We start from the raw sequence: 15,942 nt of genomic DNA, 5'->3' as shown, positions 1-15,942 counted from the left end.
ATCAGCAGTGATTTAATCCAGAGGAAACTGAGAGGCTCTGCTGAAGTGACAAGAAGCAGCCAGAACACCACCATAAGTTCTTTGGTGTGCTTCTGTCTTTGAAGTCACAACAAGCAAAGATCAGCAAAAAAAGCAAGGCGAACCAACGCCAGAGCATTGTCCACTGTCTGTTGGGTTGTACTTACACTCTTTCCAAACATCACGTGTCCTCTCAATGTCTGCTCCAGCAAACATCACATGCCCTTTCACCAGGCAGCTTCCAGAAAAACACCACGTGTCTGTGCTCAGCAAAACATCCTCTCATGTGTCTGCTTCAGCAAAACATCCTCTCATAAAACAGTTTCCAGAAAAACAGCACATGACACAACTGAGTCTCCAACATAACCAGAACTTTCCACTTTACTAGTCAGCTCTAGGAGTAAAGTGTTGAGGTGACACAGGAGAAGGGGGTATTAAGTCCAGCTGGGAACCCCTAGGGTTGTATGTATAATGTACTTTAGGCTAATCCTACAGAGTCCAATGCTCCCATTGGTTAATCAATACTTAGAAGTGCTCACATGCCTGCCCACCCCGTGGAATAGTCAGGATATGTTGACTGACATTCCTGTCAAGGTTGAACATACCGGCAAGAGTGACAATGAAATGAGCTACTTGGATTGAGCTCTTCACAAGTGGCAGGCATATAGGCTCAGCTACTCAGTGCCCACCCTGTTGCCAGGTCACTGTGGGGAGGAGCATACCTGGCTATAGTCAGGTAACTGTGGGGGTGGAGTCTAGCCAGAATGCCAGAAGCTTGGGACATTGTCTATGTGACTGATAGTCACCGAATTATGGACAGGCACCTGATTCTGGGAACATGGCTCGCCTTTCTGTCCCTTGTAGATTTCTTTACTGGGCCACTGGAGCAAGCCTCATTCAACCAAAATAGGCTGCCTATCACAGTCCCACATGCGGCTACTGTTCTCATTTTGCTGATGAGGAAAGTAAAGCTCAGAGATGGTAAGAAACTCACCTAATGTCATTCACCTCTTTCCCAACGTCATTTATGATACTGGGGGTGGACCTCAAACTTAGCAGCTTGGGACTCTAAGCTTGGTATTTCTATACTGCTAACTTCTCAATTCTTATAACATTGTAGTTATAAGGTCATGGGTTCCCAAGTGGGAAATCCAAAGTCTTCTTACAGCAGAACACCCAGGCTGTGCCAGGAAGCATACAGAGGAGAGTGTTTGGGGCCAAGATCTGAGATCTTGGAGAGTCAGTAACCATTAAATTCAAAGTAACCTACTACGGGTGCAGGTTACACCCCCGGTCAGATGTGTGTGACACAGACTTCCTAAAGTAATTTCTTATTAATAGGTACTTGGGGACCAGTGTCATTAGGACCCCTTGAGAACTGTTACCACTATTGCCTCTTTAGTTCTTGGACCTGACTGGGTTAGAGGCCCCTGAGTTGAGCTACATCTTCAAACACAGTGCAAGGAAAGGACCACGCATGTGGTGTGGTTTTGTGTCCTGTCCTCCATCTTTGAACCTCCTGCACAACCAAACTGCCATTCATCCAATGGCCTTGAAAATTACTTACAGAGAAATCCTCCTTAAAAAGACGTTGAAAATATGGCTAGCCTATGAGTCAATGAAACACACAGGGCAGGTGCCAGATATATGACTGTTGTTGAGAATAAAAGACAAGGCACTAGGAAAAGTCATATAGTTCCTGAGGGGGAGTCTGCCGCCTCTATAAAGCAATTTTACCAAGAGAAAGATTCTTCTGGGAGAACTTGCTGCCTTAAGACTGTGTTCACTCAGTTTAATCATAATGGGATTTAAGAATTATCTCTAATTCAAATGAAAGAGAATTTTGCTCTAAAATTTATATGCTTGCCTCTCTTCGTTCAGGCTCACCTTTCACTCCTTATCAGAGAGCATTTCCATGCTGTCTTTCATTCCCAATGTAGGCATTCCCAGACATGGCTACCATCTGGATTGGTATAAAGAACCTTCTAAATGGTTCTGTGGTATTTCAAAAAATGATTTAAAAAAAAAAAGCAAAGACAAAATGAAAACCTTTAAAACACAGTTCCATCTTTTAAAGATGGAACTTTTTAAAATTTTTAAGTCTCGGGATAGTGCAGAAGGTCAAGTGCTTGCTGTGCAAATGAGAGTGTCTGCATTTGGATTTCTAACACTCACAACAAAAATAGCCAAGCAGAGCAGTATGGACCAGGAAGGGAGAGACAGGAAGGATCCTGAGGCTCAATGGCCAGCTCCTCTAACTGACTCAAAAATTAACATAAAGAAACAACAGAGGAAAATGTTGGTCTTTGATCCACACACCACACACACATACAAACACACCACAAATGTGCATGTTCACACACATGTGTGCAAAGACACAAACATGTACACAAACCTGTACACACATACACAAAAAATTGAATTTACACACTCCCCATTTATCATTTTCCTTCTTAAACTTTTGGGGAGCTCAATTTGGGGTCACAAATGCTTGGTGATCCCAGTGGTTAGCTCTGCCCTAAAAGCAGGCCAATGACCCATTGCAGGAATTCCCTGCAATGATGCTGCCTCTGAACTTATTGGAAACTTTGCCCTCTCACTCAACAAGTAGACTATCCACTTATAGAATTCTGGGGCAATAAAATAAAATAAAAGAGGATAAAAAGATAAAAAGTCACAGTAACCACCTTAATGTGGTTCTATTATTATTATTATTATTATTATTATTATTATTATTATTATTATTATTAGGTTTTTTGAGACAGGGTTTCTCTGTATAGCCCTAGCTGTCCTGGAACTCACTTTGTAGACCAGGCTGGCCTCGAACTCAGAAATCCACCTGCCTCTGCCTCTGCCTCCCATGTGCTGGGATTAAAGGCGTGCACCACCACGCCCGGCTCCTTAATATGGTTCTTTGCTACAAGATGTGGTATTGTTTTTTTCCTGGTCCTTTTCCCCCACAAAATGCAGAGATTTCCACAGTGGCTCTTTATTACCTGAGAGAATGAACAGTTCCTATCGCCCCAAACATACTGATCCTGTACCTGAAAGTAGAAACTGTCAAGGACTAAGGCACCTCTGGGGCCATGTTCTTTTCATCTAAGACCAAACCAGTTTGCCATACTTGGCCAGGCTCTCTGTTCTCTGCTCTTTCTACCAGTCCCCATACATACCAACATATTTGGTGAGATTAACCCTAGAGCTGTACACTGCAGCAATTTCCTGGAACTTAGCAGCTATTACCTAGCTAGCCAGTGGTGGTTTGGTTTAAGTCTGGTTCTTCAGAAAATGACTCAGAAATAAAAAAATTGTGACTAAGTAATTCATTGAGGAAAAATTTGGTATGGAAATCATAAAGAGAATGGGGAGGGGATGTAGGGGCAGATCAAATGAGATGTTTCTCAGTGGGAAGTATACGTTTTTAGACAGTACCCAAAGTGAGTTCTCTTAGCCTCAGGGAGGATCTCTAAGAATGAGACAGGTGTGTCTTAGGAAAAGCAGGGACCAAAAAAGGTAGTAATATGTCGCTAGGCCCATGGTAGAAGCACCAGCTTTGTCTAATAAAGAGAAGTGGTGTGTATGAGGAAAAGGATATAGGAGATAAAATGAGATGTGTTTAAGGTATAGGAAATCTACAAGCCTTCAGGCCACTTCTTGATATCCCAGTCTTTATTGGCAAAGTTTCAGTTTTATCTATCAGGGATTCATCTTGTATCGTAGAAAATGTTAACATTGGAAATTTGACCCGTGCTGCAACTCATTAATACATTTAAGACCATTCTTAGACATGCTTTTGAATGAACCCATTGTGAAAATTCTAAGCAGGAAGGACATTGTTCAGTGGGGACACACTATGTTCCCAAACATCTGCTTCCAACTGCATAACCCAGACATAGAACTTACCCTTTAGTAACTATAAATGATTCACTGTTGACTTGAACACATGCGTGATTCCTGCAGTCCTTGTCCTTTCTTCTTCTTTAACTGCTCTATAGCCTCCCAACCCCCAAAGACTCAACGTTCATTACCATTACACTATTGCTTACAGTGGGATTACAACCTTCTATCTCAAAGTGATAAAGACTTTATTGCTATCCTGATCACAAGTGCAAACATGTTGCAGATCTTCTGAGTGGCTGGTTTCATGCAACCCCACTCCTGGTCCTAATTTTTGTTGGTTACAAGGAGCAGAGGGTCACTTGAGCTAATTAATGCTTGGGACATTGGTAACTTAATACAGATGTGGTTTTGTATTTGGAATGATTATAAATCCTATTAGAAACTCTTGAATTCTGTTGGAATTTCTCTTTCCTCTTTTTAAATCTTGTTTTCCTATTAGTTGCCTCTGTTTGTTTGCTTTCTCTCTCTTTTTGTTAGTCTCATGGCTTCTACCTTTGCATGGTTTGTGCTCCCTTCTAACTTGAGTTTGAATTAGAACACCATAACCTCTATTAATACCATATATTTATTTGTATAGTAGATTTGTACTAGTATCTGGCAAATTCTTTGTCACTTTACCAATATATGAAGAGATTTTTAAAATTACCTGCTTTCTTTTGTTGTTCTTGAAACACATTGGCCTCCATAGATAATAAGACTTAGTTGGCAAAGACACCTTTGCCAATGGCCTGAAAACCTCTTTTCCTACTAGTGCATTCAAGGTCATCCAGTCTAGATGAGACCACAGCTGACTACTGTCATGTGAATGAGCTCAAACAGAAGCAGAAGATGAACCACAGAAGTTCTGAGTTCAGAACAAATCATCAATTTGCAACATCTTAAGGCTGCTTTGAAGTCAACAAGAGCTTTGTTTTGCAGTAAAAGCTTCTGTATCAAAGAAGTCAATGGTCCAAGTGTGGTGTTATTGGCTATAATCCTTTAAGAAGGGAAACACTGTATCTGGAAAATAATGAAGCTATCATGGTATCTGTGAAGGAGTTTATATCTTATTTAGTAGCCTTGTAATCTAGAACAGTATTGGCAAGTGTGTATTGAAGTGTTGATTAATAAATGTCACAGTGATGAAAGGATAATCTCTGTCTTCAGCAGCTTATTGCTTATCCACATAAAATAAATGTTCCTGTTTCAAAAATTTAAAAGAAAAACCATCCAGGCAATAATTAACATAACTAGTCCAGGATACTCCAGAATACTGATCAATACTTTACACATCAGTTGTGATTACAGTTATTCCCTTTCCAAGGCCAGGACAGTGAGCTGCTCAGGCAGAGATAGGTTAAGTTGTTTGGGAGTCAAGGAAAGAGGTAGAAACAATTGTTATTCAATCATTAGACAGCATAGAGTGCTAGTGGTGATGCTTAGTCTTAGCAGATGTTTAAGGCTGATCATTTTGCTCAAGGACATTGTAGGTTCTTCCATTTTTCTAGAGATCTGTCATCTCTTTGCTGATGAAAGCATCTCCCTTTAGATGGCCACTTGTGATTCTTTCCTCAAGAAAAATGTGCTAGGTAGCACCTCCACTTCCATTCCTTAGTGGTGATCCCTCTGCTTCTTCAGATGATGATCTCACAGGAGTCTCCTAAGACTCACAGGAGGCACTAATTCATCCTTTGTCTTCAGAGATTCTGGAAATTAAAAGTCTCCAGTGTGTTCATCTTGGGTTGCCTCTGCTATCAGAATAGCTGGTTTGTTTTGTCCCCTTGACTTTTCCATTGTTCCTTAGATTTAAGAAGAATGCAGGGATGCACAACCTTTTCTTCAAATCAACAGTGTGGGATTCTGGGAAGCAACTCTTCAAAATAATTATTCTTTCTTTCTCTAGTGGTCTCCAAGTCTTAGGTAAACTCCTTAAAAGCCATGTGGCCAGGATTAATGACTTTTAAAGACCTGCTTCATGGACTTGTAACTGAGTGTGGAACAAAAATTGATTAGGACTAAGACCTTCTTACTGCTTGAGCATCTTGTTAACTTTCATTTCAAATCAAGGAATCAGTGGTGTACATGGCTGAATAGCTTGCTAAAGTTAAAAGGTAGAACATAATTCTGCATGGAACACTCTGGCTCCAAGAGAGAAAAAAATTCTAAACAGAAACTATCTTTAAGGGAAAATAAAAGTACTGAGATTGAAATTTCTTTTTTTATTCTCTATGTATGTCTGTACACAATAAATTTTCAACAGGCATTTATATATATGTGTCTTTACAATCTGAAAAGTTGTTTTATACAAAAAAATGTGGTACATTTACACAATGGAGTACTACACAGCTTTTAAAAACAATGATTTTATGAATTTCTTGGGCAAATGGATGTATCTGGAGGATATCATCCTGAGTGAGGTAACCCAATCACAAAAGAAGTCACTTGATATGCACTCACTGATATGTGGATATTAGCCCAGAAATTTAGAATACCCAAGATACAATCTGCAAAACACAAGACAATCAAGAAGAAGGAAGACCAACATGTGGATACTTCATTCCTCCTTAGAATAGGGAACAAAATAGCCATGTAAGGAGTTACAGAGACAAAGTTTGGAGTTAAGACGAAAGGATGGACGATCCAGAAACTACCCCACCTGGGAATCCATCCCATAATCAGCCACCAAACGCAGACACTATTGCATATGCCAGCAAGATTTTGCTGAAAGGACCCTGATATAGCTGTCTCCTGTGAGGTTAGGCCAGTGCCTGGCAAATACAGAAGTGGATGCTCGCAGTCAGCTATTGGATGGAACACAGGGCCCCCAATGGAGGAGCTAGAGAAAGTACCCAAGGAGCTGAAGAGCTGCAACCCTATAGGTGGAACAACAATATGAACTAACCAGTACCCTCAGAGCTTGTGTCTCTAGCTGCATATGTAGCAGAAGATGGTCTAATTGGCCATCATTGGGAAGAGAGGCCCCTTGGTCTTGCAAACTTTATATGCCCCAGTACAGGGGAACACCAGGGCCAAGAAGTGGGAGTGGGTGGGTAGGGGAGCAGGGCAGGGGAGGGTATAGGGGACTTTCGGGATAGCATCTGAAATAGGGGTGAAAAAGAAAACAGGCATTTGTCTGTAGTTAAGAACTGCATCAGGTGAGAGGAGTAGGGCTTAAAATAATAAAATAAAATAAAAGAGTAAAATTCAAAAAAAAATTAGGGAGAGAGAGAAAAATCAAGAGAGAAGGAAAATGGATTTCGGAACTCTCCCAGGGGCAGAGGGAAATCTGGAGACATCCGGCCTTCTCTCTGGCCCCTACAAGTGGGAGTGGGTCGGTAGGGGAACAGGGTGGGGGGGAGGGTATAGGGGACTTTTGAGATAGCATTTGAAATGTAAATGAAGAAGATATCCAATAAAAATTGAAAAAAGAAAAGTTGTTTTATATATATATATATATATATATATATATATATATATATATATAATTTTTATTTGTGGTATGCACATGTGCACCTGTGGTTCTCTTCTTCCATTATGATTGTTCAATGAGTCAAACTCAAGTGACCTGGGCACCACAGAAAGAACCTTTACCTGCTGAGCTATCTCACCAGCCTTAAATGTTCGTTCTGATTAGCACGTGATGTCAGTACACATCTATGGTGTACAATATGATATTTTGATATACACACACACCTTGTGTAATGACTAAATCAGTCTAATTAGTGTATGTATTACCTTAATCATTTATCATCTTAGTGTATTTAGGGCACTCAAAATATCCCCATTTACCTTTATGAAAGACTTGCTATACCACTGTTGACTGTAGCTACTGTATTGATGACCATAGTCCCATTTGGCTATGGTTATCTTACTGTACAACAGAACATTGTAAATTATTTACCATATCTAACTGTAGCCTACTGCTTATTGTCTAACCTTTGCCCATCCCTTCCTTTCTCTTCCTTTTCTTGCAACAGAAGCCATATTTTAAAGCTTGCTATACAAAAATCATTCAGGGCTTTTTGTTGTGATGAGAAACTCCAGTCAGCAATATTAGATAAGAGGCTGTTGAAATAGTCAAGAAATAAGAATATCAATCATAATACTTGCTGAAAACTTGCTGAAGACCAAACACTATATTTTATGCCATTCTTATTTGACACTCCCTGCTTTGAACATTCTAGAGGCCCATACTCCTGTTATCCCCTTTATATAATAGTTGAGGGCAGAGATATAGCTTGTTGACTCTCTCAATACACGGTATGTGTCTTGAGTATAAGAACAAATTACATTTACAGGTTTATATCAATGCCTAGGACAGAGGTGACACGTGCAATTGCCTCATACAGGCTCATCAGGGTACTGAGGAGAAAGCAATGATGCTTGGGTGATAAGTGGAAGATGCAATGAAGTGGGAGGACGCCATGATGGAACTAGGCAGCTGTGTAGATGGGAGAATCATGCGTGACTCTGGCCATATTATACAATCATCTCCATACCAACATTCACACACAAAAAGAAGACTAAATAAAAAGTTTAATAACTTGGGTGAGAAAATTAGGGAATATTCAGGAGTGAAGATGGTTTCTAAGAGGCATCTCAAAGGCCAACTGAAAGGGAGATGGTACAATAAAAGAATCGGGCCACATGGTCTGCAAGGTCTCAAAAACTCAGAAGATGTAGAAGATTCATAATTGTCCCATTCATTACAATTTGAAACACTCCCTTATCCTATTCCCTCCTCTCATTTCTCAGAGCTTTCCTAACCACGTTCTTGCAGTAGATGTAAACACAGGTCATAATAAGGTCATGCTACAGCACACCATAATACGAATCATCCTGGAGGAGCAAAAACAACTCAGTCCTAAGACACAGCTACCTGGGATTAATACAAAGACATTTTAGAGGACTCAGGCTGTGGCTACATGGCAGAATTTCTGGCAGTTCTTGGTAAACATTGTTTCTTTTAATCAAGCCTTTGATAAATATTGAGTGAACCATAGAGTTGTTAGAATGCAGTCATTCACTACACTGACTAAATGTAAACTTTCAGTCAATGGCATTGGCTACGAGACAGTTGTGCTTCCAAATTGTTTGGAAAGCTTGACGAGGACGACTGCCTCCATGATAGTAATTAGTCTCTCCCACAGTAATGATGTAGAGCAAGCCATGGAAACCCAGTGCTCAAGGTAAGAATCAATTATGCTTATCATGTCCAAGTTGGCTGGATGCAGCAGTGGTTGGCTCCTAGCAGCAGGCTGTATCTTGCCTCCTGTCATCTCTCCTTATTTGTCATATCTCCAGTGGATTAGTTTGAGCTGGACAGTGTTCTTCTCAGAGCATTGGGAGAAAGGTAAGAAAGGCAAGGCTGGCTGCACTAGGTCATTTCTTATTCTCGCTTCTCTGATGCTCATTAATCTTCTGCTGGCAAAGCCAAGCTACGTGACTGAACACAAACATCAATGAGACACACCAAACCAGGTTTTTGTTAGGTTTGCTAGTTTGTTTTACCAACTGGAGGTGCTTAAGCCTGAGGCCAATCACTATCTTTACTGTTAGATGATATTGCACGTCATGGGCACACCTGCAGGGTAAAGCAGGACCCAGAAGCGAAAACTAACAGCAGCACTGTGGTAAATCTCACAAGCACAATGCTCAGTGAAAGAAGCTGGACACACAACAGTGGACAACACAGACTTCCATTCATATAGAGATTCAAAGAGAGGGGCAGCTATGGCTCAGTGGTTAAAACCACTTGCTATTCCTCCACCCCAGGGAACCCAAGTTCAAACCTGCAACTGTGTTGAAATACAAGTTCACATACATTAAAAAAAACACCCAGAATTTCTTTTCTCTACTTAAAAAATATAAATCTCTATAAAGCATTTCTCATATGGTTTAATATGTGCTGCAAAATGATGAGAAATACAAACTAATGTCTCCCACTTCAAAAATTTCACAAGAGAATTTTTTTTCAATGCTAAGAAACATGCCTAGGTCTAAAATCCAACTGTTAAAGTATCACACTCCTATTCAGTACCAACATTTAGAATAATCTGGCTGCTTTTCTTCCCATTAAGTGTTCAAAATCTTGGATTCCACTTAGCAGGTCTTAACAACAACATCAAATGGTACGGACAGTTTCAATGTTAAAAGGTAAGAACATTTAGAAAGATGAACTAGGAAGATGTCCATGATGATCGGATGCATGATGAAGGTGTCCATGATGAAGTGATGTGTGATGAAGGCACCCATGATGCAGGCATCTGTGGGGAAGACATCCGGGAAAGAAAGATTCATGGTGCAGGCATCTGAAAAGAAGGGATACGTAATGAAGGGATGTATGCTGAAGGCACCCACGATGCAGGCGTCTGCGAGGAAGACATCTGGGATGGAAGCATCCTTGATGCAAGCATCTGTGATGAAAGAATGGGTGATGAAGGCATGTGTGATGAAAGCAATCATGATGCAGGCGTCTGCCATGAAGGTGTCTGGGATTAACTTTAAAAGTTGGTCTGTGATTATTTCAGAGAATAGCAGATTCTTTTCTCGAATCTTTCAAGATAATTTTAATGATTAAAAACAGACAAAATCCAAAACTCACACTAAAACTCTTTCCTATTTCTCAAGACCACTTTTTTTGCTAACCTATCTCATGAGTCACCCCTTGGGACCCAGTTGAGAAGCACCCCTGACTAAGCTTTGAAACTTCCACACCCTGGCTGTGTTTGGCCTCAGGCAAGGTGCTCCATGAAGCAATAACTCCAAAGACCTCCAGTTCTTTGTTTACAGAAAAGAGCACACACACTTCAGGGCAAAAGCAGTGTCTTAGGTTTCTAGGTATGGCAATCTTTCGAGACTGGAGAGGTGGTACTGTGGAAAATTGTTATGAAACATGGAATAAGTGCCCTGGGATGCTGCCTCTTGCTCTCTTCTCCTTCAGGGTAGCCAGGCCCATTGCACACAGACTGGAGTGGAAGAAGGAAGAAGGAAGCTTAACTGGGCATGAGTGGGTGCAGTGCAGGATCTCGGTGGCAACACACCTGGGAACAGCTTCTAAGAACTGGTTCATTTATGGGGGCTATTTATGCTCCCGTGGAGGTGGCCAGGGTCTCTAGGGCAAGGGTTATGTGGCCTTGTACTATAAGGCAGGGCTGAGGTGTTAGAAGATACTTCATCTACATACTCAGGGGCTCTGTTGGGGGAAGAGCTTAGTCTAACAAGAGGTGAAGCCTGATAACTGTCAGGGTAATAAATCCCTGCTAGGGTTGATAGTGGGGGACCTGGCTTTATGGCACCAGGTTGGGAGGGGGCAGGTAGCCAACTCCTGCCATCCTCATGTTTGAGGTATCCCGGATGAAGCTCTCTCGATCCTTCTTCTGTAACTTTGAGCCATTACAAATCACCTTGGGATGAAAATGTGAATGCCAAATGCAAAAGGGAAGAAGCTGGTGCTATGGCTTGGGTCTAGAATGTCCCTAAGGACCACACATTGAAGTCTTGGTCCCTCTCCAGTGGCTTATTGGGAGATGGTAGAAGGTCTAGGAGTCAGGACCTTGTGAGAAGCTATGTCATTGAGAACATGCCCTTGAGTGACCCATCAGTCCTCTTGACCCCTTCTCTCCCTCTTTTAACTTCCTGGTTGCCATAAAGTGAGTAGCCTCTGCCACGCCCTTCTGTTGTAATATGTTATCTCACCACAAAAGCAAGCTACATGGCTAACCTGCTATGGACTGGAGCCCCTGAAACTGTGAAACACAGTGGATCCTTCATCATTCAAGTAGCTTATCTTGGGTATCTCGTCACACCAAGCCAAAACTCATTCTCACCCTTGTGAGCACTGGGGGCTGTCTCAGTGCGTGCTGAGTTTGGAAGTCTCCCTGTGGGAACCATATCACTTAGTTCAGAAGTATTTCTCTCCAACATGTTCTCTGTCCAGGATGAGCTTTGGGACAGATGACTATCAGAACTTCTCTTTCAAGGAGCTGATCTCACAGCCTCCCAACCACCTCTGTGCCTTGTTGTCACTCGTACTTTTGGTGGACAAAAGTTGTGTTCATCCAGGTGACCCTACCCAACAAAGGCCATCAATTCATTAGCTGATCAGCAGAGTGTGGATGAGGCAGGTTCCTTGGTAATAAGTCAGGGGACATTTTTCTGCCGTCTTAAACCGTCTTTGTTCTTTAGTTACTAGCCTTAGGTCAGTTCTGGTGAGCACTGTATTTGTATTTACAAATGATGTTTGATCATCAACTCTAAAGCTTTTGTAAGACTATTGGGTTATTTATTTTAAAAAGCCTTTGTCTTTTTGATCAAGTAAAACACACATAATGAAAAAATGCATGGCTGCACATCCACCCATTAAACTTGTACAAAGGAAACATTTCCGTGCAACCAACTTCCTAAAATAATTAATACTCACCATGTCCTTGGCTAGTTCTCCCACACAATAGCCTCCCCATCAAGGGTAACCATTGTTTTAAAAAATTAATTTACTCGTGTGTGTGTGTGTGTGTGTGTGTGTGTGTGTGTGTGTAAGTAGGCATACATGTGTCACACCAAGCATGTAGAATTTAGAAGAGTTGGCTCTTTTCTCCCATCTTGCATTCCAGGGATTTAACTCAGTTCATCAGAACTTCTACCTGTTGGGTCATTTCTCCAGCCATCTTTGTTGTTGTTGTTTTAACAGCATCTTACCATGTGGCCTAGGCTAGTCTTGAACTCACAAGGTAACTCAAAGTAGCCTTGAGTTTGTGACACTCCTAACTCAGGTCCCCAGATGCTGGGATTATACATGTGAGGCAGCACACCCCGCTGAGGGTAACTAGACACTTGGCCTGTTGTTGAACTTCATGTGGAAAAGCAACGTATTCTTTTGTGTCAGGCACCTTTCTCTCAATATCATATTTGTTAGGTTCATCCACATAGACAAGAGTAGTTCTGGGTTCTCTTTCTGATGTCCTGAAAACTTCTGGAGACATTCCGTATCTCTGCCAGAACCTGTTGGTTGCACTGGTGCCATGTGTGACCTCCAGGTAGGTGCCAGGGTGAAACACTGTTGCTATAATGGAAAGTATGATCTTGGGTGTACATGGGACACATTCCTGAAGGGAACATCCCATTGTTTGTGTCTTGATTAGAGAGACATCAAGCCTTTAGGATCATGTAACGCTTAATCAGAGTTTCTTGGTCATAGTGGTTCAGTCTGTGCTCTAGAGATGCTGGGTAGTGGCTGATACTGGATATGTTGCTGCATTGTCCCAAACTTCCATTTCCCTGTATGTAACAGAGATACCAATGGCTTCCTTATGGGGTTTTTGCTTGAATAGCATGAGATGCCAAGAGAGTGTTTGATACTGCATACTCTATACAACTGAGTTCTTTAATATTGGTATGCTGGCAACTGGACCTGTATACATAAATGTGGGTTTGTCCTGGGTACAAAAATGTCAGATGGTAAGAGGGTTGCAAAGAACCTGAGTGACAGGCTTTCCTGAAGAACCCTGCCTGGCACCCCAAGAATTTACCCACATGGGTGCCACCCTGGGGAAGACATCCAGTCCTGGGTTTACCACCTGTCCAGGGTGCATCTGGGACCACAATTCTCCCTCCTCCTCCTCCTCCTCCTCCTCCTCCTCCTCCTCCTCCTCCTCCTCCTCCTCTTCCTCCTCCTCCTCCTCACCTGCCCATCCACCCCCTTCTGCTGCTGCCACTGCTTTATACCCTTCTAATGGTCTCTTAATTCCTTGCCCACTGGGGATGTTTTCTCCATGCACTGAATACAGATTCTTTCCTGCATGACGCCATTAGCAGAAAGAAACCTGTTCCCATAATAGCTGACTTCTTAAGACAGCGCAGCTGTCTCAGTCAGGGGTCACCACGCAGACCAGAAAACAAGGCAGCAGTTTATAAAACACAGTTGTATTTGAATAAGGCCAGTCCACATGGGATTAATTAGACACATCCATGATGAGCAAAGAGAGGTGTGCTGTTGGCTTTGCTCACCCGCCTTGCCTATCACGGGGCTGGAAGGCTTAGTTTCTGTTGCTTTTGTCTGCATGGGATTAAGGAGGAGGAGGAGGTTGGATGCAGTTATTAAAAGAAAAAAAGAACTTGCCTAGTGACCTAATTCCCTTCTGCGTCTTTATCGTGCACCAGGATGTACAAATCCCACAAGGGACAATAATGTAAATGATTTTTTTTTCTGGAGAATAAAACATTTGGGAGGGAGGAAGGGAGGGAGGAAGATACACATACACACACACACACACACACATACAGAGAGAGAGAGAGAGAGAGAGAGAGAGAGAGAGAGAGAGAGAGAGAGAGAAGAAACCCGAGTTTGTCATATAACACCACTGCAACTAATATTGCTCAGAGATTTTTTTTTTAATGACATTCTATCATGGAGTTTTATTTCCTGTCCCAGCAGGCAGCCAACTAGGCATAACAATTGAGAATTCAAATACTGTACAAGGATATACAGTAACCGAGGTTCTCTGAGGATTTGGGCAAATGTCAGAAAAGCATGCCTAGAAGCAAATTTATTAGTTGGTGCAGATATCTCAGTTTTACATGGACACTGATAAAGCCATCTGGGAAGCCCTTTCACTATCAAGTGATTTAGAGTTCCCTACAGAAATTCCCTTGTCTGCTAAATCTCACTAACGGTACAGACAGCAAGCAGCCAAAATAGGAACGTTCATTATTTACTCATTCCGAAGGACACATTTTTTTTCTTTAAATGCTTCCCCCCATCCTAATGTAAGACTTATAGATAGAGGGATTTCTTCTGAAATCTGCCAGAGCCAGAATGAGAGATGAGAATACAATTTCAAAAGCATGGTGTGGGGTTAGAGAAAAAGCAGGACTCCTGCAGAACCATCCTGGGTCTGGATGCCTGCTCCCAGATTGTCCCCAGAGTTCTGTAGGAGAAGAAAGTTACAACTATGAGCTCTCCTGTACAGCAGAGTGGAAGGCTGAAAGGCCAGATTCTGTGACCAGAGTTGCAATCTAGACCAGCACTGATGGGCAGGATGGTCTTTGACAAGCACCTCTAAATCTAACTGCATTCCCAACATGGAATGAACACTTGGACAGACTTAGCAGCATTTCCTTCTGCAACAGCTAAGGATTTGGGGCCTGAATCCTTTCTCTAGCTGTGACCTCTCTTCCCTTCTAGCAAACACGTGCTTCGTTACTTCTCTCGTGACTGTTATTTTATTGCTGTTAAGTTATTCTGCAGCCCACCCCAGCATTGCGTTGCCAAGAAAATGTCAAAATGCCATTTCCCCTCTTTCTCAACATTCCTTCCATGATTGTTGAAGTGGGACACTATCTAAGAATTTGGGGATAAAATTGGCTCAACAAGCTTCTGATTAGTATTGCCAACAAGAAGTTCGGGAAGAGGTGGGGAAAGGGTGGGTGAATTCTTGCATCAAGCTTATGCCTTCGAAAGAAGCCCTTGAAGATTCTGACATAGCTCTGGAGAATGCAAAGGTAGCTTCTTGCTCAAGCCTTCTTACAGGTGTCAGGTGTGAGGAAGAGCAATGCAGGCATGAATAAAGCAGGGGGTGCTTCCAGTAGGAGGCCAGCAGCCAGGCCATTATAGCGTGATGGACATGTGATGGCTAGAGAGAAGAGCTATCAATCATGGAAGCCTTTAAATTAAACTACTGATAAACTTAGCTTTATCCTTGAGGCTTGCTTTAGAATTTTCCACAACAGAAATTCAGGATTGAGTTTCATTTCTAGTAGATTGTTCTACTGTTGTGAGGTATCCACCGAAGATGACTACTTGGATTTGAGTTGAAGTCAATAGAAGGTCAGGATTATCTAGCAGATTACTTGTCCAGGACCTGATCACAGTCCAGAGTCTTTGGACTAAGTCAACACTAATACACTTAGAACGCATTGTTCATCTTTATTGTGGGCAGACATTGATGATAGAAATATGGACTCTGGTTTTATTTTTTCAAACTTTATAGCATTCAGTACTTTCAAAATGTTGTATTTTAGTAGATATTCTAATAAATCCCATGGAGT

This window comes from Mus musculus, chromosome 2 (assembly GCF_000001635.26).
Source record: "Mus musculus strain C57BL/6J chromosome 2, GRCm38.p6 C57BL/6J".
NCBI classification, from domain to species: Eukaryota; Metazoa; Chordata; class Mammalia; order Rodentia; family Muridae; genus Mus; species Mus musculus.
The sequence above is the reverse complement of the archived record's forward strand: the minus strand, read 5'-3'. Positions refer to the sequence as shown.